At 38.3% G+C, this 23,784-nt stretch overlaps 1 protein-coding gene across 10 annotated transcripts in view; it reads left to right on the forward strand.

Annotated features, from left to right (window-relative positions):
• The window catches only part of TRIM9 (tripartite motif containing 9), a 106,848-nt gene that overhangs the window by 26,216 nt on the left and 56,848 nt on the right, over window positions 1-23,784 (forward strand). The window lies entirely within an intron of this gene.

Genomic DNA, 23,784 nt, shown 5'->3' on the forward strand with positions numbered 1-23,784 from the left:
AAATAAATAGTACATTTTCAGGTGAGGGCTGGTACTTTGAAGAAAATAAAATGGTAGAATGGAATGGAGAGTGATTGGAAGGAGGTGGTGAGTAAGGAAGTTGCTTTGTCCTGGGTGCTCAGGGAAAGCCTCTCTGAGAAGGAACACCGAGCTGAAACCTGAATGACGATGAGAAGCCAGATGAAGATCTACAGGAGGGACTAACAGCAAATGCAAAGATCCTCAGGCAAGAATGAACCAGACAGAAAGAAGCCCAGTGGGCTATAGCTAGTGAGAACTGGGAGAGTTGTTAGAGGTAAGATCAGAGAAGTAGATAGCAGCCTTATTACATAGGTACTGGCAAAGGGTTTGGATGTTATTTGAATTGCAGTAGGAAGCCATGGGAGTGTCTTAAACAGGAGAATGATGTAATCTGATTTGCATTTTTAAAAGACTGCTCTGACTGCTAGGGTAAGGACAGACTGCAGAAGTTAGGAGGTTGTTGTAGTGGTCCAGGAGAAGGATGATGGTGGCTTGGAGTAGGGTTTAGAAATGGAGGTGGTGAGAAATGGTCAGATTTGGAATATACTTAGAGTACAGAAGAGAAGAATCATGGATGACTAGTAGGAAGGGACCTCAAAACTGGCTAAATAATAGCACCATTTATTGAAATGGAGAACATTGGGGAAGGAACCAGTTTAACATGGGAGGGGAGGAAATGAATAGTTCCTTTTTGTCCACGTTAAGTTTGAGGTGCTCACACACATGTAGGTGAAGATGTAGAGTATAAAATCTAATACCCTGGTCCACAGCTCAAGGAAGAAGTCAGATTTGGGAGATAAATTTGGAAGTCATCAGTCTTGTTAAATTAAACTAAATTTGTCCTAAGGCCGCCTCCATGCATAAGTCCTTACATAACGAACTGCAACCTAATTTAGTATGTAAACTAACTGAAAGCCTAATTTAAGAGTATCCTTTTGTAACAAATAAAGTCTCAGCCAATCACAGCAGCTGCGCTTCAGTCAGTTGCTGGCGGCCAACTGTTCAAACCATGTTCAAATAAGGCAAATGCTGAGCTGTACCCAGTTGAGCTATCTCTGTAGCTGACTTCAGTTTTCTGAATCTCATTTCCGTTTTCTGTCCATAAATTCTGTCTGAGCACACGGCAGGCAGCCTGGACTTCTTTGAACCCGTTCTGATTGGGAGGGCTGCCCAATTCTAGAATCGTGAATAAAAGCCAGTTAATATCTTTACACTACATTTGTTGTGGTTTTGTCTTTTAATAGTTCATACACATGATTTAAAGCCATGAGATGAGATGAGAGAATGAAAGAAAGAGTGCAGAGGTTGAGCCAAGTGGGGACCCAGTAAAGACACTGAGAAGCAACAGCCAGGGATACAGAATGAAAATCAGGAATGTGGTGTTCCAGGACCTAGCAAAGGAGTTTTGGGAAGAGCAGAATGTTCTCTGTGTCAAAGACTGCTGAGAGGTTGTATAAGACAAAGACAAAGCACTGACCATTGGGTTTGCCAAGATAGAGATGAGTGAGAACCTTTTCAAGAGTGGTTCGGCGGAGCAGTGGGGACCAAAAGTCCAATGGGAATCAGTTGAGGAGAGAATGATAAATGAAGACTGGGTTTGGTCAGACCTTTAAAGGAGTTTTGCCATCAAGAGCAAAGACAAGGAGCAGTAGCTAGAGGAGATATGGTGAAAAGGGAAGTTGTCTTCCTTCCTTGCTTTTTCTTTCTTTTAAAGAAAGAGAGATTCAGGCCTGCTTGCACACCAATGAAAAGAATCAAAAAGTGATGGCAAAGTTAATGGCACAGGCCTTGTGTTGGAAGCTTGGAATACAGACTTAGAAAAATCAGGAAAGATTCAAAATTCTTTACCTTTAGCTTAATCAAAATCTTTGGGTTATTTCAGAATTGTGTGAACTAACTTATAAATGTCAGAGCACCCCCTTCAAGTGGACCCTGTGTGTTGTTCTGGAAGGCAGAGCTGCTTAAAGGAGCCACACTAAGCTGAATTGATTACTATTTCATCAAACTGCTTTCCCTGCCAGGACAATGTGGTAGCTGCTCATTTGAACACTGTCTTAGAACCCAATGCCCACAAGTGAATTCTAGCTCCAGGTCTCTACAGCACCTTTGATGTAAAAAGTGCTTATCAGTATAACTCTAACCTTCCATCTCAATTCAGCAGTTAGACTATCTACACCAGCAGTCCCCCACCTTTTTGGCACCAGGGAACAGTTTCATGAAAGCCAATTTTTCCACGGACGGGGGTGGGGGATGGTTTGGGGATGATTCAAGCACATTACATTTATTGTGCAGTGAAACCTCTTTGCTAATCATAGATCCAAAAAGCTAACAGAGCCTGAGTAGGATAAATGATACTAAAACAACTGTATAGTATATGCAAAAATAAGTAAATAATAAAAGCTAAAAAAGAACCTCAACTTCTATATTAATTTATATACAAATATTAATTTTTATTGGATCATAGGCCAAAAACTATAAGTTAGAACCACAAAACTTCTAGAAGAAAACATAGGAGAATATATTTTCAGTTTGGAATGAGCAAAAATTTCTTAGGACACAAAGTGATAACCATAAAAGAAAAAAATGTATAAATTAGCTTTGTTAATATCTAAAAAATGTCTACAGAAAAACCATCAAGACACAGACTAGGAAAAAAATATGACATGTATCAAAGGACTTAAATTCAGTACATATATTCTAGTAATAAAAGTAAACAATCCAATTTTAAAAATGACAAAAGACTTGAGCAGACACTTAACAGGAAAATATAGGAATACCATTAAGCACATGAACAGGCACTCAACATCATCAGTCACTCAGTAAATGTCAATTAGGACTACAATAAGATACCATTTTATATAACTTATTAAAATGAAAAAGACTGACAATACCAACTGTTAGAAAGGTATGAAGCAACTAGAACTTTCTACCATGCTAGCAGGAGAATAATATGATTTTTGGAAAACTGACAATTTCTCCTAAAGTTAAACATACACCTATACTACGAATCAAAAATACCACTGTCAGGAATTTACCCAATAAAAATAAAAATATATGTCCACAAAAGACTTGTACAAGAATGTTCATAGTAGTCATATTCATAATAGCCTGACAGTGGAAACAACCCAAATGTCTATGAATAGCAGTATGGTTAAACAAATTGTGGAATATCTACTTAATGGAATACTAACTACTCAGCAATACAAAGGAATAATCTCATGGTACAGGTAACAGTATGAATGAATCTCAAACACATTATGTTGAGTGAAAGCAGCTGACACAAAATACATAGTTTATGGTTCTATAAAAATAAAAAAAGGGTGGGATGGTGGCTCAGGCTTGTAATCCTAGCACTCTGGGAAGCTGAGGAGAGAGGATCGTTTGAGCTCAGGAGTTTGAGACCAGCTGGAGAAAGAGCAAGACCCTGTCTCTACTTAAAAAAAAAGAAAAAGAAGAAGAAAAATGAGCCATGTGTGGTGGCATACACCTGTAATTCCAGCTATTTGGGAGGCTGAGGCAGGAGGATCGCTTGAGCTCAGGAGTTTGAGTTTGCAGTGAGCTACAGTGATGCCACTGCACTCTAGCCCCAGTGACAAGAGCAGGACTCTGTCTCCAAAATACAATACAATATAATAAAATAAGAAAACTATGATATATGCAGAGAATGTTAGGATGCTTACGTAAGGAGTACTGAGAGACTAAGGTTGGCTAGATGGTAACAGGAAGATGGGCTGATACAAGGCTTTGAAGGCTAGGCTAAGGGGGTGAGAATTGACCAAAGACAAAGTAAGAATACTTAAAGTCTTACTTAAGAGTCTAGGAATATTATCCTAGAAGCCAAGTACAGTTTGTGGAACTGTACTTGGAAGAAGCAAAGCTAGAAAGCCCATTACAAATTCTGAAGCATTCTAGGCAGGAGGTGATTCATCTGTGTACTCCAATTTGATGGAATTCTACTTTTGGAATGAAAGATATAACAAAAATCTTTTTGGCCATCTTGGCAAGACCTACAAAAATCTTAAAATTAGGGTTAAAGACTTATTTTACAGAATTTACTTCATATTTTCCACTTAATGCATTATTTGGAACCTGGTTTTAGAGCCTTGCTAGTAACCAATATTCTAGAGAAGCTTCTCTGATGGTTAGATATCCCTAGTAGGTGAATAGGGCAGTATTTTTTTTTTCATTCTCTTCATTGTGCTCCCAGTGATAGGCCTCCAATTTGAATATTGGTGAACAAATAGGGAAAAAAGTAAATGTTAAAAGAAAAGACTACCCCATCATCTGCATTTTTAACACATGGCCCGCATTTCATATTATTAATGAAGGCACCTGGGTAAATGCTATGCTTATCGGCTTCCACAATTGCCGTTTCTGTAGAAACTAATTCAAAAGTCATGTGGTAACCATAGTAACAGGAGTGAAAGTTGTAGAAGTGCTGTTAAGGGGAAATGAAAAAATCTCTGCCCTTCCTTTGCTCTCTGATCTTCTGTGCCACTGTTTCTCTCCTTGGAGGAAAGAGCTAATTTCCCAGGACCATGGTGGGGTGGAGGAGAGGGGGGAGGTTATGCTGACATTGGGCTGGTCATAGGCCTGGCAGACTAAGCCTCCATGTCATCGGTCCTTCCTTTACAGATTCTAACCTGCTTTAGAGAACTTAGAGAACTCTATGATCAGCCCAGGAATTCCACGGTCCTCGTTTCCTACTACAATCTCCAAAGAAAAATGTAAAACATCACATGAGATTTCTTACTTGTCTGTGAAGAGCTGAAAATGTAACACATTAAGTTTAAGAATTAGTAATATTCTTCAAACATCTCATAACAAGTCCCATCCATATTCTTCAGGGCATTTGTCATTTTGAATTAGTGGGATAGGGTCATACCATATGCAGCTGAATTGAAGGGGCTTAAACAAAATGGAAATTTATTTCTTTCATGTAAAGCTGAGTGTATCTGTTGTATTGAAGCCATCCCAGGAGATCTAGCCACCTTTGGGCTTGTTGCCATCATCTTCATTGTGCACCTGTGTTCTCACCACCACGATGGGAAAAGGTGAAGGGAGGGTATGTCCCAGAGGATGGAGTACCATTCCCCTCCTCCATCCCGTGGTCAGAAGTTAGTTCTAGGGCCATACCAGCTGAAGAGAGGCTAAGAAATGCAGTCTTTATTCTGGGTGAAGAGAACTCACATGCAGCTGAATCAATAACCTAGCTAATATATACATGATCTTATTTGGTCTTCCCAACCAATAACGTTGTTAGGGTAGGCAGGCAGAAAGGACTCCATTCTGTAGATGTGAGGCTCACATCACCTGAGTAACTACCTCAAGGGCATTCAGATAGTAAGTGGTTATGTCTGGACTGGACTTCAGTTTTGGTTCTGTATTCCACGACTGTGCTGAGCTGTAATGCAGAGACACCCTCAGGCTTACTGTGGGAAGTTGACTTGTAGTAGGATAGGCCCCGAGCTTACCATAGGATTTTTCTTCAGTTTTTCACTTGTTTTTCAGTCTCTTCACTGATAGGCTATCAGCTGTTGCTCTTGCTAGACTCTATTTGTAGAAGCACTACTTTCAATTAGTTGTAGACTTAGGAACCAAATAATCAAGTGTGTTAGAATTTAATTTAAAATCAGAGTAAATTGGCTTGGAATCAGAGCTTGAAGGTCTATCTTTTGAATAAATTATCTTTAATTGGTCTATAGTGGATAAACTTGTGTATCAACTTGGCTCTGTAGACATCTTTTTCCACTTGCCTCTTATTTCTTGTATGAATATTTTAGTCTCAAACAAATGAAAACATATGGATTTTATAAGCTTGGCTTATTTTTCCAGTCAATAGGCTACGTTACTAGAAGAACGATGAATAAATTCAGATTAATTGGCCATTATTTTGATTTTAGAGTAAAAATAGAGAAGAAAATAAAACTTGATTTTCATACCTTCTGAAATTTCTGATGTATGGTAATATTTCTATGTGTATCATATTTTGAGTAAGCCATACATAAACAGTTGGCAAGCAGAATTTGAAGATAAAATTTAAGGGAGATTTTTGAATATGACAAAAAAGTATTTTAAATTTAGTGTATTTTATTTTAGCATATAGAATATTACTATAAAACTCAAGTTTTAATTATACTAATTATGGTAACTTCCAGAAAGAAAAAAAATCCCTTCATCTATAAGAGGACGTAATATTACTTCCATTATAATCTTCTTGAAGACAATTAAGGAAATATCTGTAAATTACTTTGGATTATTTTAGAAGACAAACATTTTAATTCTGTAAAAATAGCAGCACTTCTAATAATCACCCTAATAGCAGTAATAGAACAATTCATTAGCTCAGTCATTTGCTGTCATGGCCACTCAAGTAATTTGCTTCCCATTGAAAATGTGAGCAGCAATTTCTACCAAAGGGTTGTGGGGTTTTATGGTGATGAAAATAAGAATTAGAGAGCTTATAGTTCTAATTCTGCATCAGCAACCATGCAGGCATAATACGTCTGAGGCCCTATGCTGGCTACCCAAAGGGCCTAATCAATGAATGCTCCAAAAAGAGAGAAGGCTCCAGAATGATTTTGTTAATGAATAGGAAATGGGTTCATTTATCCATTCTTTTATCTGATGGGCAGAAGCTAAGCCAAGCCAAATGAATTTTAACAGGTGCAAAATAATGCCTTCAATCTCTATTTCACCTTAATAAATATTTGCTTCTTGATCCCAGAAGCTGGAAACACTGACCTTTGATTTGGAGGAAAGGAAGGGAAAGGCTCCAGCAAATTGTATTATATATGACAAGCTGGCAATGACAGAGGAAACAAAGAAATAGAAAAAAACTGACAGGAAAAAAAAAAAAATCAAGATCTTGGACCAGGTGCAATCAATGTGATAAGATCCTGGAACTGTGAAACTTGGAGGAAGAATAATGGCCTAAGAAAGCAAATAATAGTTTTCTTAGATGATTTGCTGAGCTGTGGATGCAAACCAATTGCCTGGGTCATTTATTTTGTATTCGGAGTGTGTGCCCTCTGATGGATAGCTCAGTGTTCACATGTGAAGTGACATTTCCGAACTGCCTGGAAAATGTTGGACTCATTTGTTGAATGTCAGGTTTTATATGTGAGATTATGAGATCTGGGATCTAGAGTATAGCATATCTGGTATTGGGGATTATTTCATGATGAGTTTGCTTGTTTTATTTTGCTTTTAGAAATTCAGCCTTGGATTTAGTAGTACAGTTGCAAACTATACATTTGTGTAGATTTAATGTCTAATGTGCTGGATCCAAGGTTAACACAATGAATTTGACTTTTTTTTTTAATTTGAAAAAGCAAATAAATACAAATTAATACTTTTTATTGCCTTGCAGGATAAAGAATCACTGATTATAAATTAATTTTTGATCTGGTAAGAAAGGCTTAAAAACTTTAAGAATATTCTAATTTCTTATTTGAATCAAAGATTATTAATCCATAGGCATGATTTTTGTCCCATTGTAAAGGTTTGCTTTCCCACAACAGTAATAAATAGAAGTGAACTGAACATAAGTGGAATATTGAGTAGTGAAGTTTGCTTTTGGACACAATTATCTGAGTTTATACATCCTAATGAAGATTTTCCCCTGCAGCAGAGGAGTGCATTATTAAGCTTTTCAAGATTGTCCAAAATGTTTATTTATGAATAACAGCTTAATAAATCTCATGAATTTATGTATCTAGTAAAATATACATATTGTAACTTCACATTTGTGCAAGTTATGTCGTATACATGGATTCTAAAATGTAATTGTATTAGTTTTCTTATCCCTGCCATAATTAATTATACAAATTCAGTAGCTTGAACAAGCACAAACTGATTGTCTTTTATAGTTCTGTAGGTTAGAAGTCTGACACGGGTCTTTTTGGGCTAAAATCAAGGTGTCAGCAAGGCTGCTTTCCCTTCGGAAGTCTGTAGGAGAGAATCCATTTCCCTGCCATTTCCAGCTTCTCGAGGGCACCCGTATTCCTTGGCTCACAGCCTCCTCTTTCAGCTCCAAAGCCAGCAAACTTGTTTCTCTCTGACCTTCATTCACAGTCATATCTCCTCCTGATTCTCTTCTGCCTCCCTCTTCCACTCTTGGACCCTTGTGATTACATTGTGATTATAATTCAGGATGACCTCCTGTTTGCTAATGAGCAGTCTTAATTCCATCTACAACCTGAGTTCCCTTTTGCCATGTAACCTAACATATTTATGGGTTCCGAGGATTAAGATGTAGAAGTGTTTGGGGGGCCATTAATCTACCTAACACACTTTTTTCCACATTTTATAATCTCTGCAATCAGGATATCTAATCAGTGTGATAAGAAAACATTGTTTCATAGTTTAATTGGCCATGCTTTTCTTTCTTAATTGGAGCATAAAATAATGGTGCATCTTATAATTGATGGCTTTTGGATTTAATGAAATAACAGTATCATAACTTCAAATAATAAACCAAATGAGTATAAGATCCAATCCTTTTTCTTCTGTGTGAGTCATAAATCATGCTCTCAAAATGATGTAAAATTGACTTCTAGAGAAAGATTAATTCTGTAATAGTCACTAGATTTCAGTTACTAAATCTTAAGATAATCAATTTTATTTTTATTCTTAAATTTTTTTTAGAGACAGGGTTTTGCTCTGTCATGCAGGCTAGAGTGCAGTGGTGTGATCATAGCTCACTGTAACCTCAAACTCCTGGGCTCAAGTGATCCTCCTGCCTCAGCCTCCTCAGTCGCTGGAACTATATGCATCTGCCACTAATTCTTTTATTTTTTTATACATGGGGTCTTGCTATGTTGCCCAGGCTAGTCTCAAACTCCTGGACTTAAGCAATCCTCCTGCCTCAGCTTCCCAAAGTTCTGGGATCACAGGCTTGAGCCACTTTGCCTGGCTTCGATTTTTAAAGTTCATGTTGGACACTTATCTGTCTTTAGAGGTGGGAGCTGATTAAATTGATAACATCTTTTATTAAAGCTTTTAGGACAGCAGAAGCCTCATAGATTCACTCTTACCTGTAATATATTTCTTTTACACTAATCCATTAGTCTTTACCTTTGGGCAATAGTTTGTAATCTTTCCCATTCATAAGAATACCTGTTCTGATCAATTTTGCAGTTGAGCTTGTATGTCTGAGACATTCCCAAAGAGTGTGAGGGGTGAACTACAAGTGTTGAATGAACTTTTCTGCATTTGAATTGAAGTATCTCTTATTATCAGTGTGCACTGTGCATAGCTTCCCCATCCCTCAGAAATTCCACCTCCATAAAGACTCAGCTCTTTAAAAGAAAGTACTAGAAAGAAGCAGAGAATTTCCCTCAGGACCTTGGAAGAAAATGGGAATTTGAAAACCTGACTTATCTTGGGACTCTTAAGGGTCTGATAAATACTGTGAGAGGGCCTAAAATAAAGCTCACTTTATTATCATTAATAAAACATTTCATAAATATGAAGTAAAAGGGCTCTGTATAAGACAGATTCTTTTTGATTTTTTTTTTTTTACTCTACAAATATTAAAATGACAAGTTTTCTTCCTCAGTGCTAGCATTGAGGTATGAGGCTTATATGGTACACCAGTAATGTCATGTGACTTCCTGAATTCTAGCTCTCAACACTTAATGATTTATGGGCAATGATGTCTGTATCTGGAGTCAAAAATGGGGGCTGAAGAGGAATCTGCTTAATTAATGAAGTTCGAGTGCATAGTAGCAGCCGCTAAACTGGATGTTATACCGTCTTAGCAACCTCTGAGCCTACATTAAAATTTCTACTTTAAAAATCAAAGGCTCATATCATTGAAGAGATATGTCAGATCAACTGTGCTGCTTCAGGCAGTCGGAATTACTGTCTCCTTCCCATTCCAAATCAAATCCGTAGGGATTAAATATAAAATATAAATTAAATGTTGGTAAAAGCAACAATGGCTAAAAATAAATAACTTCAAGGGCTGGGGCTGTTGATGATCCGATTTAGTTCCCAGGAGAAGAGGAATACCAGCAGACACACAATAGGAGGTATTAATAGAAAGGTTTTGAAGAGGTGTTATTAACTAAAAAGTAATTCCTAATTATGTTCACAGACCTTGGCGCTTTTGTTATTCTTAAGGGGTCTCCTCAAGTGTTAGGGAGTTGGTAGTTGGCTTTACAACATTTATGGGTCCTTTTTTTAAACCATATTGATGATTTTGGAAAAATATATGTTGAGTGAATTAATTTAGTGCTAGGCCAGATAAGGATATTAATGAAATTCAGTAGCTAGATCATTGTGCCTGTCATATAAAAGACCTTGAGTATGGATGGTTCGATTATTCCATCTTTTCCTTTGGGGAACTCACATGTATAGCTCACTAACAACCTCAATTTAGGATGATTTAACTATTTGCATTATACTCCTCTGCTAATTATACCCACACTAGTGAAGTTATATGAATGCATCTCTTCCTGGGTGCTTTGTGTAAAAATCTTCCATCTCCCATCTTTAGTGTGCAACAGAGGCTTACCAGGTAAGACCTGCCTGCTCTCACTCTACCCAGCCTAAATTCCTCTTCAATCCTTTCTTCACAGTGGTAGTTTTGGTTAAAAGAATCATGAGTCCAGAGGGGGCCTCCAGGCCGATCAAGGAAGGAGGGAATGAAGAATAACTGCAAGAAAGGAAGGGAACAAGAGAGGAGGCAGAGAAAGAGCTAGAGAGACAAAGATTAAAGAGAGACCAAGGATGGAAGAGGTGAGACAGAAGGAAAGAGAAAAGATATATAACATTTTCAAGGATAAGGAGGGTTTCCTGTGGTTATATGGATATGATAATATATTTTGTATCTGGTAAATCAGAACATATGAATTTCTTACGAAAACTCTCCAGTGACTTTCTCTCAAACTTAGAATTAAATTTAAGACCCTTGGCATGACCTACACAGCCTTACATGGTCTAGCTCTCTGACACTACTTAGCTACTAAAAACAATTCCTTATGTCTCACGGTTTCTGTGGTAGGGAATCAGGGGCGGCTTGGCATGGCAGTTCTTCTCAGGGTCTCCTGTGAGGTTGCAGTCAGATGTGAGCTGATGCTACAGTCATCTGAGGGCTTGAGTAGGGTTGGGGAATCCATTTCCAAGGTGGCTCACTGACATGCTGGCAAATTGGTGCTGGCTAAGTTCCAGTGATGAGCATCCAGGGAGAAAAAAAGAGAAAAGGAGACAGGGAATAACAGGAGTGGAGAGAAAGGGAGAGCGCCAGGCAGAAGCTGTGTCCTTGTTATGACCTGGCCTTAGAAGGCACATAGGATCATTTCTGTCATACTCCATTGGGTGGGACACTCCCAAGCCCCTGCCCAGATTCAAGGAGAGGGAACATAGACTCCTCCTATTGGTGGGTCACATTGTTAGAAGCACATTTAGAAAGAGTTATCCTTTCTAATACATAGGTATGGCCATCTTTGGAAAATAGTCTTTCATGAGGAGGGTTTCCTGAGGTCATATGGTTATAATAGCTCTTTAATGTAACTGATAAATCAGATCATATCAATCCCCCACTAAAGACTATCCCATGGCTTCACATCAATTACTTCCAAAATCCCTTACCTACAAAACTTTAGATGATCTAGCTCTTCACTCTGAACTCCTTTCCTACCACTCTTCACCCACTTACCCCCTCCAGCCACACATTTTTTGGCTATTTCTCACACATACCAAACTCATTCCCTCTGCCTGGATTGTTAAAAATAATAATATAAAATATATGTTTATATTATATATTATTACACTTACACACACATGTTTGTTGAATGAATGAAGGAGGGAACTAATGGATGGTAACTCTTTCTGAAGGCCATCCCTGAGTTGCTCTGACCCACCGTGGCAGCACTGTAATAAATGTGCCCGAGAGGATTAGGAAGGGCAGGACTCCACTGCATACATAGATCCGAACTGCTAAGAAGCATTCACATTACTGCAAGTCACAGTGAGACCTGCTATAATCTTTTCCATCTAGATAAAGGAATAAGAAAAGCCCACAATGATGCTTACACTAAACTATGTTCATGTAAATGAAAGGCTGAGATGGGATGAATTTTAATTTGTGGATTCAGAATCTAACCCAGCCATTTGCTTTTGAATTTGTTGATCGTGCATGCCAAACTCAAAAGTCTTTGAGGCTTTTTGAAATAGAGGAGTGCTGTATTAATGATGCTATGTCAAAGGTTTAAAAATTCAGGGTCAATAGGATTCTATCATGGATTTTAAAGGCGGTCTTGCCTTTCATATTACTGGATACAAGGTAAATGGTACTGCTAATGATACTGAATAATGATAATGGTACTGAAATGATAGTTCCGACCTTTTCTGAAAGGCAGCAGTATAAAATCAAGAATAATTTGCTTGCTATTTTAAGGATTTTAGCTACAAGTTGTTGAGTGATGGCAGTACTGACTGTAGGAGACAGAGAAACCATCCAGATACCTCTGGGGCCATGTTTCTTCGTGGCCTTGCTCCAGCCCTGCTGAACTGCTCACAGTCCTCACCAAGCCAGGCCATCGGACACCTCCATGCCTCTGCCTGCCATGTTTCCCCTTCTGGGCATGCTGCAATTCTTGAGCTTCACCTCCCTTCTGAGGTCTTTCTTAAACCACACCACCACAAGGTAGAACGCGGCATTTCCTTCCATTGACTCCACGGCACTGTATGCACACACCTATCATAGCGCAGCCACACTTTTGTGTTTGTTTACATGCCTGCCCTCTCTCCTGAATCACCAGCTTCTTGAGGGCAGAGTCTGGGTCATGTTGGTCTTTATGTCCCTAGTAACTAACCAGTGACTTTCGCTGAGGACACCACACTCAATGGAAGGATTTGATGGCTGACCCAACAAACAATGCATGAACTTCCTTAACAGTACGCTATCAAGAAGGAAGTGTGAGGGAACACATACTCAGCATCCCGATACTATGCTCACTGGGGAAAAGGGTCAGTAGCTCTTTTCCTAGGCTGTCACAAGGAATGTGGCTCCTTTCCATAAAGTCTATAAGATGAGAATTCTCAGGACTGGTCTTCGGGGCCAGAGCTGCGTGGTATTCAGCACAGCTACTGCATCATGTATGGGTCAACACTCACGAGGCCAAGACAGTCCATGCAATGGGTTTTCCTAAGCTGCTAGGAAACTATTTAACCCTGAAAACCTCTGCACTACAAAACAATTGGGGATTTTAATTTGGTTTAGCTGTATATTTATTGTTCTAGCATTAAGAACAGAGTCTTGTGTGAAAAAAAATTTAAGAAATGGTATCTTGTATCCAGATATTAATCAGGGAGAAAAATGTTACTTTTTGGGTACTTAAATGAGGTCATCTTTCTCCTCTAGTCCCTCCGGGTTAGCCCCAGTTGAGGACACACCACCTAGCTTTCTGGGCCACAGATGGAATTGCTCAAGTGTGTTTACGGGGTCAGCAGGCATTTCAGCACTACCCCACATGGCCTAGTATTTGATTCTGACTTGTTCTCCATCTTCCCTCTGTGGATCTCTTGACCCTTCTCTTCTCTCCGTTGTTCCTACTGTCTCCTGCCTTCACCCTTTGGATGTCCCTCCCCCTGCTCCGTGTCTCCGCTGTCCTCTGCTCATGAGACCATGTATTCTACGCACTCTGGTTTCTTCCTTCCCTGTCTTCCTTCCCCTCCTCTCTCCATACTTAACTGGAATCAGTTACCCATTAGCATGCCTGAGTTCTGTCATTTTAAATATATAATAGAAATGGGCAGAAGGTGATATTCTGAATATAAGACATTCAGGAAGACAGTTGTCATAAAATTGATACACTCCAGTAATTACATTCTTAGTCAGAAATTCAGAGGAAGAAATACTATAGGAGATCAGTGTATGCATTTTAGGACCTCTTATAAGCAAGTCATGCCATTAACATTATTAGCTGCTAGCTTAGAATACATAATTGCATTTATGCCAGGAATATGTATATACGTGTGTGTGTATATGCACGTGTATATGTATGTATGTATATGTTGGTATATGCCTAGAAGAGGGGGCACCTAAGGTTAAGGGAGGCCAAGGAGGCGGCAAGCCCTGTGTTAACCCAGAGAAGATTGAGAAGAGGTCCAGATAGGAGGAACTGCCAGCAGGCAGGTCTGTACCAGAACAGGTTAGGCTCAGGGTCCTGGGAAAAGTTCATGATGAAGGGACACCACTTCCTCCACCCCCAGCTATCAATAGGACTTGGCCTCCCCTGCCCTCAGGGGGGTGCTCTTACCCCAGGGAGGAAGATGTACAATGCTAGGTTTGGGAGGAGAGAGACTTCATGCTAAAAAAGATAATATCAGATTTGCCTTTGTAGCCAGCAGGATAAAATTAATGTAATTTCAAAGCCCCCTTTCCTGACCAAAATTGTTCCCACTCTTCTCAATATCACCAAAAACTCCTTTAACTACGAAGTCTTTCATCTGACAACTAGAAATAAAACATTTAAAAGGGAAATCTTTGGTTTAGATAAAAATTTAATGTGAATGAATTTCAGTGAAAGGATAATGGGGTATTTGGCCAATCATTCTTACATGACAGGCTTCAGATCCTTCCTAAGCTTTGAGAGGAGAAAGGAGGAGGAACGTGGCACCAGGGGACCAGCTGAGGGGACAAAGAAAGTGTACAACACAGAGGTGCAGATTTTACCAGATTTGTCCATAATTATCTTCTGCTGGGTCAGGACAATGACAGGCCAAGTCAAAGCTATACTTGCGGTGCCTTTTAAAAACCAGCTCACTTAGCATAATGCATCATCACGCTGGGTGGGGGTTGATTTAGCTGTCAATTTTGTAGTTTGTAGAGGGCCTTCAGCATAGTCTTGAATGTATGCATCCTTATTCTAAGTTGTGTACTTATTCCCCTCTCAGGTCTATGCTGGGGACACCACCTACCACCCACAGAAATTCCTCCTCCAGCAGTGAGTCCCCCTGTTCAGAGGAAAACCCTGGGTTAAGAGAGTCAGGGATACAGGATTACATGGAATTCAGTGTATTAATTGTATACCACTAGATTGATAGCAGTTTTTTCTTATAAGTAGGAATTAACCATTATGATTTGTATAAATGTTGTTAAGAAAACATGTTTATAAAACATTATTTGAAACATTTAACATCATGTTAGGTTTTTACATTTTTTTTAAAAAAACTGAAAACATTTCTATATATTTTTAAGTAATAAAATAAGGCAGATTACTAAGAAGGAGAAATGATGGTGAAGAGAAAAGAGTACTCTTGTGCAATAGCACACCTAATCTTAACAGAGAAATAGATAATGAGAAATTTATACCGATACTGGATGCCTTAATAACTGCTCTGGGAATTTCATCTTTTCAAGGAACTAATAGTTGCTGGAAATAAGAGGAAAGACATTTGGGGGTTAACACTTGTCATTTGCTATGAGGTGCTTTAAAATCTATTCCCCCCACCTTGGTTTAAAATGTCATTGACATTTAGAAGAGGGCCAGGCTGTGCAGCCCACACTTGATGGGTGAGGAGCAGAGTGAGCCGCAGCTCAAAGCGGGCATTTCCCTGCACTTTGTTCTGTGTGTGCGATGTTAGCAGCAGCTCGGAAGTCACCTTGCATAACCTGCCCTTGCTCGTGCAAGCTTATCACCGGCTTTTCTCAGGAAATGATTGCACAGATATTTAGTCGTTTACAAAATCAACCAATTCCCACGGCTAGATTTATTTCTGTGGGAGTCAAATCTTAGATTCCAACTAGCAGAGAGAAAACTGTTGCCATGGAAACCATTCCTATTTTCACTAGGGCTGGAGCTACAATTCACTTGCAGAGAAACGGATTGACAAAGATGCTGAGAAGAAGGGCGTATAGAAATCAGACATTACTTAAATCAATTTTTCTGGATAATATTGATGATCACTATTAATTTTATTGTGGATGGAAAGTGACCTATAAATACTGGATCCTAATAAACCTTTCAATACTAAGAGGCAAAAATCTAAATCTATTGTCAAAGCTGTTTCAGATATCCCAAAGAGTTTGTCTTTGGCCAATGAAGATGGTCAATTATTAGAATAAGATTATGTTTTAGTTTGTTTTCAGAATTGAAGCAATGGTAGTGAGAGGTAGAGTTGCGAGTAATTTAATTTCCATATGTTCAGGCTTTATAAATGTAATGTTAGGACTATCAGAGAAAAAAATTGTTGTTCATCATAAACATGAAAAGATCACATGCCTCTCAAGTGCATAGGCAAAGTAAAGGAACCAAGCACATCTGCACACAAGTTCTTCTTACAAACTCATGGCACCAACGGGTTGACTAGAAAGGGTACATGTGTATTACAAGTTATGGTAGCTGTGCCTTCCTAAAGGACAGGACCCTTCTCAGGGTGGATAAAGGCACAGGCAGAGGTGGCCCAATCATTCCTTTTCCCTCTGAGGAGCATAAATAAAATTACGTCATTGTGGGAGGGCACGCAGACCAGAGTTAGCAGTTGCCACGTGACTAGATTTCAGGTGCTGCTGGGTATCCGCAGCAGAAGAAAAGCTGACAACGTAACCAGGGGCAGGATGTGAGAGATAGTAGAGTCTTCATCAGAGGCAACAATGGCCTTTCAGTGGGCGGTTCCTAGCATCAATATCAGGTATTAAATTGAGTGAAATATTTTTATTGGTCACTTATAAGTGGCTTGAGGGTTTTATGGATATTTATTTGAATTCAGAGATCCAATTGAAAAAAAAAGACCATCTGAACGAAACTTTTTTTCTTATACAGCATGAGATCTTAATAAACAGATTATATAAGGGGTATTTATCCTCAGAAGAAAAGTCCGCTTTTTTAAAAAAAAACATACTTTATCTATAATAAAGTACGCAAATCTAAAGTGTACAGTTTAATAAACTTACATTTTTGTCATGCAACCACACCAGATAAAGACATAGACCATTTCCGTTCTTCAGAAAGTTCCCTCATGACACTTTCCAGCCAATCTCTGCCTCCAAAAGTCACTACTTTCCTGACTTCTATCATCATAGAACTGTTCTTGAGTTTTACAATGTGTACTTTTTGTGTGTGTGGCTTCTTTCGCTCAACATAATGTTTTAAAATACATTTCTACTTTTCATATATCATTAGCTTGCACTTTTTCATTGCTGAGCAGTGTTCTATTGCATGAATATACACTATTTATCCATGCATCTGGGCTGTTTCCAGCTTGGGACTATTATAAATAAAGCTGCTATGAGCATTGTATGCAAGTCTCTTGTGGACATATGCTGTCATGGAGGGTAGGTATATGTTTAACTTTATTAGAAAGCACCAGTTTTCCCAAGTGATTTTACCATTTTAACTCCCACTAGCAATGTGTGGGGCTCTAGCTGCTCCGTATCTTCCCCAGAACTCCACACTGTCAGTCCAGGGGGTGTGTAATGGTCTCTCTTTTGTGTGTCCTTTGTTTTTAAAGAAGCCTGCTAATCTCTGTAGCAATGCTGTAGTAACCTCCTAAGGTCAGAATTAAAATTCAGATCTTGTGATGGACATTTCCCAGTCTTTTCTAATGACCCCGTGCCTTTGAGAAAAAATGTAACTTTTCTGAGATAAAGCAAAAGTTCAAATAAGCTGAGATTTAAGGGAAGACATTAGCTGATGATCAGAACAGTTAAGTTGGGAAGGACCACTTTAATATCCAAACACATCATCAGTTTAAGCTTCTGAACTGAACAATAGCCACTTACTCGTTCTGAAGGGCCCTAAAATCTACCCCCATCCCTACTTTTAAGAAGTCATTGCAATTCAGTGGCTGATTCCAGACTGATGGGGAAGCCTCACCTATGGTGATTAGCCAGAGGGGCTGTTGAGCCAGCTCAATCTCACAGAATTTTAGTTTTTTAGGAGATCAGATGCCTCAAATACAAGTGGATGAAAAGAGCTGAATAGCCAATTCTTGTTTCTTAACCTTGAAATGTGTACACAAGTTGCAATGGGCCGGGTTCTTTTTATTCTTTATGGCCATTTTGCTTTTTATCTAAGGTCTCCAACTCAAAAGGAGAGCAGGAAATGCGTATTCTGAACAGATTTACAAAATATAAGGTGAAGCAATCTGACCATTGCCAAAGGTAGTAATAAGCGTCCAGCTCTCAACTGATAGCCTTCTCAGATGTGTTGGGTTTTTATTTTGCCATGAAAAACTGCCAAAAATTTAGCGATTTAAAATAACACAGACTTTTTATGTTATAGTTCTGTAGGTCACAAGCCAACAAACGGGGCTGAGTTCCCTTCTGGATCCTCTAGAGGAGAATCCGTTTCCTTGCCCTTTCCAGCTTCCAGAGGCTACCTTGGCTCCTTCCTCCCTCTTCAAAGCCAGCAATGTGACTTCTCTCTGATCCTCCTTTTGTAGTCACAGCTCTCTCATTGACTATAACTTAGAAGGTCCTCAGCTTTTAAGGACTCAATGTGATTAAATAGGGCCCACCCAGTTAATTCAGGATAATCTCTCCTTCTCAAGGTCTATAAATTTAATCATATCTGCAAAATCCCTTTTGTCATGTAAGGTGATATATTCACTGGTTCTGGGTATTAGGACATGGACATTTTGGGGGTCATTAGTCTACGTACTGCATCAGAAAACAGAGTCAATGCCTGGGTGATTGAACCTGGTCACCCTCATTCCATTGGCTAAGCCCTGCTCTCAGTGAGCCTGCTGAGCCTTGAAGTGAACATTTATCAGTGCTGCTTGATGGTGCAGGTATGACAAGTGTGGCTTGTTATCCCTCCCAAGATGGCCTGCAGGTAAGGAATGGATGGATGGTAACGCTGCTGGTTATATTTGTTGTCCAGTAAAATTTAAAGGAAACTTGTGCTTTAATCTTAGATACAGGAGTTGCTTAGCTGTGAGCTATTCTTTGATGTTATAAAAAACATTTAAAAAAAAAAAAAGCCAAAGAGACCCTGTATCTTACCATGCAGTTTATAACTTAATACTGGAATAAAAACACTTTGAAGTTACTGAAGGTTCAGAACTTATGAACAGTCTGCCAGAGCCATGCTGGATGTAAGTGCTTGAGTGTTTCTAGTGGGAACAATGTTATATAAAAGATGCTTGGGTTTCCTAGCTAACCTCCAGAATCATATAAAAAAGCAATACATTTTTATAAAGTGGCTTTCCTCATTAATATCTAGATAATTTATAAATTTAGTTTAATATCCTGTTTGATCCAGGAATTATTTAGAGTGGTGTTTCTTAATTTCCAAGAGATAATAATATTAAGTAAAGCATCTGAAGGAATGTAATGGGGTTGTGGGGAGTCAAATTTATTTCATTTTGATTTAGTAATGGACAGATCTTGGTTTATATGTGACGAAAAATGGGAAGGTAACAGCTTGCAAAATGGAGAAGCATAGCAAAATATCCAAATTAATTGGTGAGCGGGATTACACTATTAAAATAAATGTGACAAATCCATAAAAGTTAAAAAGGAAACAAATTTGTTTATTACAACTAGAAAATATACAATGTGGATGGAATAAAGCCAACTATATTAATTAATATAATAAATGTAGATACCCCAACTTTCCCTATAAGGAAAAAAAACTATAAATTAAACTAAAAACAAATCTACTTTTAAAATCAAGGATGGGCAAATTTATGCCATAAAGAGAGAGAGGGTGGGGAGAAGAGGATATACAGTCAGCCCTCCATGTCCGTGGATTCCACATCCATGTATTCAACCAACTGTGGATAGAAAATATTTGGGAAAAAATTGCACCTGTACTGAACGTGTACAGACTGTTTTCCTTGTCATTATTCCCTAAACAATATAGTGTAACAGTTATTAATACTTACATAGGTTTTATATTATATTAATTATTACAAGTAATCTAGAGATGATTTAAAGCATATGGGAGACTGTGCATAGGTAATACACAAATACTATTAATCCACTATTTTATGTCAGGGATTTGAGCATCCATGGATTTTGGTATCTGTAGGAGGTCCTGGAACCGTTCTGCCATGGATACTAAGGGAAGACTATATAATACTATCAGATGAAATGGAGTTCAAGCATAGAAGGTTATTGTCTAATGTTAAAAGGTTTAATGAATGCACGAAGAAGATATAACAAACAACAAAGGGCTGGGCACCATGGCTCACACGTGTAATCTCAGCACTTTGGGAGGTTGAGGCAGGAAGATTGCTTGAGGCCAGGAGTTTGAGGTTGCAGTGAGCTATGATCCGGCCACTGCACTCCAGTCTCAGTGACAGAGACTCTCTCTCTCTCTCTCTCTCTCTCTATATATATATATATATATATATACACACATATATATATATAAATATTTAAAAAAACAAAGGATTAGATTACATAAAGCAAAAACTCCTAGAAATAAGGGAGAATATGATCAAAACACAATTCTTGTGAAAAATGTAATCATTTGCTTGTTTTAGAATAGATCAAGTAGACAAATACTAAGCAAGAATATAGGTTATCTGATTAAACCAATTAACAAGTTTACTTATGTTTATGAATGTATCACAAAGGTTTATATTATGTATATCTCTTTATATTATATATCTCTTCTTATAGAATCCTTCTCTTATGTCCATTGAGTGTTTACTAGAAACTGTCATGTACATGTATCTGTCCACAAAATAGTGGCTCTAAATTCTAAAGAATAGAGATTCTGTGAACCAGATGCTCTGACCACAATCTACCACTACTAATCCATGACTTTTAACTTCATCTCCAACAGGCCACTGGAATTTTCCATGTTATTTTCTAGTTTGGGGCCCCTAAGGCATTCTTGGTGGCAAAGCTGGCCTTGACAACAGTTAGTCATCAGCAATGGGAAAAAACCAAATTTGTTTAACAAGCACTTAGGTAGCACTGTATGTGCCAGGACCTCTTCCAAGTGCTTTACAAATAATACCAATGACAACTTACACCTTAACTAGGAATAGAGCAATAAGAAGGTTTTGAAAAAAGCTCCCTGCACCACTCTACTGGTAATTTTAAAATGTAAATTTTAAAGAAAGAGATTCCGTTCTTTGCCTACCAGATTATATAAATACAAGTAATAATATTTATAGTGATACAAGAAAAAAATCACTCTTACCACCTTCAGTGGGGGTGTAAATTGTACAACCACTCAGAGGGGCATTTTGGTATCATGATTTTAAAAACCCTCTAAATTTAAAAGTTTGTTGATCAAGAAATTTCACTTCTGGAAACAGGAATAATCAAGAATGTGTTCAAATATTTACTACATGAATTTTATTCCAGCTCATTGTAACAAGATGGAATCAAACTATTAATAAATATTCTAAAATAGGAGATTAATTAAATAAATCACAGAGACCTATACAGTGAATTACACTGCAGTTGGGCAGTTAATAGAGTGGATTCTGCCCCCAGGCTGCCTGTGTTTGAATCCCTTTTCTGCTTCTTAACAGATTTGTGACTTTGGACCACTTAACCCTCCTTGTCCTATTTTATCACCTATAAAAAATTTGAAGAATAATAGTACCCATCTTGCCAGGTTATTTGAGAAAAAAAGGCGCATTAATATGTATAAAGCTTGGCAAGAAATACCTAGCACGTAGAAAGTGTTATCCATGTATTATTAGCTATTAATAGGGGGTAGGAATGTATTTAGTCAGATGGGAAAATATTTGTAGCATATTAAGTAAAAAGGGCAGATTTCAAGATAGCAGTGAATACGTAACATGACCCCAATTTTGTTGACATAAATACTATAAAGACATGCATATCTGCATATAAATGTATACAGGGTTTCAAAGGAGAAACATCAAGAGTTTATTATCAAGGCTATTCATAGTGTATCTCTGGTGAAATTGAGAAGTTTTTCTCTTGTATTTAAAGTCTTTTATTTTCTGATTTTTCTGAAATGGGCATGTTCTGCTTTTGTCTGTTCCCACTATATAGATCTAACTGGAAACTTAGGGGATGAATAAGATGTCTATCCTGTTTCAGCACTAATATCTGAGTCTCTAAAAGAGCACAGTAAAACCATTTCTACATGAAAAATATTTCTCTGATTTTTCACTTTATCACATACATTCCTAATAGCATGTTTTTAATTATTTAGTGAAAAATCTTTATTTGTAGAACTGAAATTTTCTATCTAGAGAACTGAAAAATCATGGATCTCAAATATGTTTTGCTTATCTTAAAACTCTTCCCTGGTAGTATCAGACAGAGGAAATGCTATACCACCTGGAAGAACATGGTGGCCCAGTGTGGACATGAAGGCAGCCAGAGCGCTCTGTAGAGAAAACAGCTTTCTAGAAAGAACTCACAGACTGCTGGTTAGTGCCCTCCAAAAAAGAGAAGGTAACGTGTAAAAAGGAGATCTATTCTGTAGTCCAACTATGGGATGTAAAATCTAATATTTACACAAAGGCTTAGCCCAAGGAAGGCATATTTTTGATCCTCCGTTGTGAATACTTGGTAACTGCCTAACAACACACATGTCAGGGTTTAGAATATCCACAGAAAGGCATGCTCTCTGATAGAGCCTTGGGCAGAGTGATGGTGACTTCACAGCCTATATCCCTGCCGCTTTATTAAAGTTTCATGCCTTCAATCACAACAATTGCTGCAGGAATTCTTCCACCGCTCCCAGCACTCTAAGTGAAAGCCTCGGAGACTTGGCAAATCAATTTTCTCCCAAGAAACTATGAACATTGGGTGATGGGACAATTTCTTTTTGCTGTGCCCTGAGGTGAAAAGCAGCTTTTCTATCTCATTGCAGGAAGGAAACTTGCCACGTTGTTGTGCATCTCCAGATTGAGACCTCTGTGTCTCAGGCATAGAAATATCTTAAGTTTGGAGGAAGAAGGCCGTGCAGCATATCTCTGGTAGCCTAAAATCAACTATGTATTTACACCATAGAAATGGGCAAACACTACCAATAAAAATTTGTTTTTGGTTTTTGGTTTTTTGAGAGCCTGTTTATTGCCACTGACTCATGTGACAAAGAGGAAGAGCAAAAGAGCTAGCAGAGAATCACAATGCCTCTTTAGGCTAATAGAAGTCATGTGGCCAAGGATGACAGTGGGGCAGGGACACCTGCTCCATCTACAGGGGACACTGCAAGTCAATTGACAAAAGTGAGGAGGGTGCAAATAGTTGTGAACAATACTACAATCCACTCCACTGTTTGAATAATTATAATTGACCAAACCGCAGTCAGGACATGTTTTGATGATTTGTGTATACATGTTTTAACATTATTCATATCATAAAAATAATATCAGTTGAGTATCTCTTATCTGAAATGCTTGGGACCAGAAGTATTTTGGATTTTGGATTCTGGAATATTTCATTATACTTACCAGTTGAGCATCTCTAATCTGAAAACCCAAAAATCCAAATGCTCATTGGAGCATTTACTTTGAGCGTCTTGTTGGTTCTCTAAAAGTTTCAGATTTTAGAGCACTTTGGATTTCGGATTAGGGATACTCAACCTGTACTGTTTATTGAATTTTTATAACATGCTAGGCATTGAGTAGAAGAACTTTATATACATGATGTCACATAATTCTCATCATAGTCATATGGTGCAGGTACTGTTATCCCCATGTTGCAGACTGGGTTCCCTGGACACAGACTCTGAGAGAGTTGAATAGGGATGGTTAGTTGTTAAGTGCCCTTGGTAGATCCACCTGTAAGGAAGTGAGGAAGCCAGGATTGAACAGAGGCAGAAAGTGACATGCAGTGGCCTCAGCCAATCCTTCTGCGAG

The sequence above is a fragment of the Lemur catta genome, chromosome 1 (assembly GCF_020740605.2).
Source record: "Lemur catta isolate mLemCat1 chromosome 1, mLemCat1.pri, whole genome shotgun sequence".
In the NCBI taxonomy this organism is placed as follows: Eukaryota; Metazoa; Chordata; class Mammalia; order Primates; family Lemuridae; genus Lemur; species Lemur catta.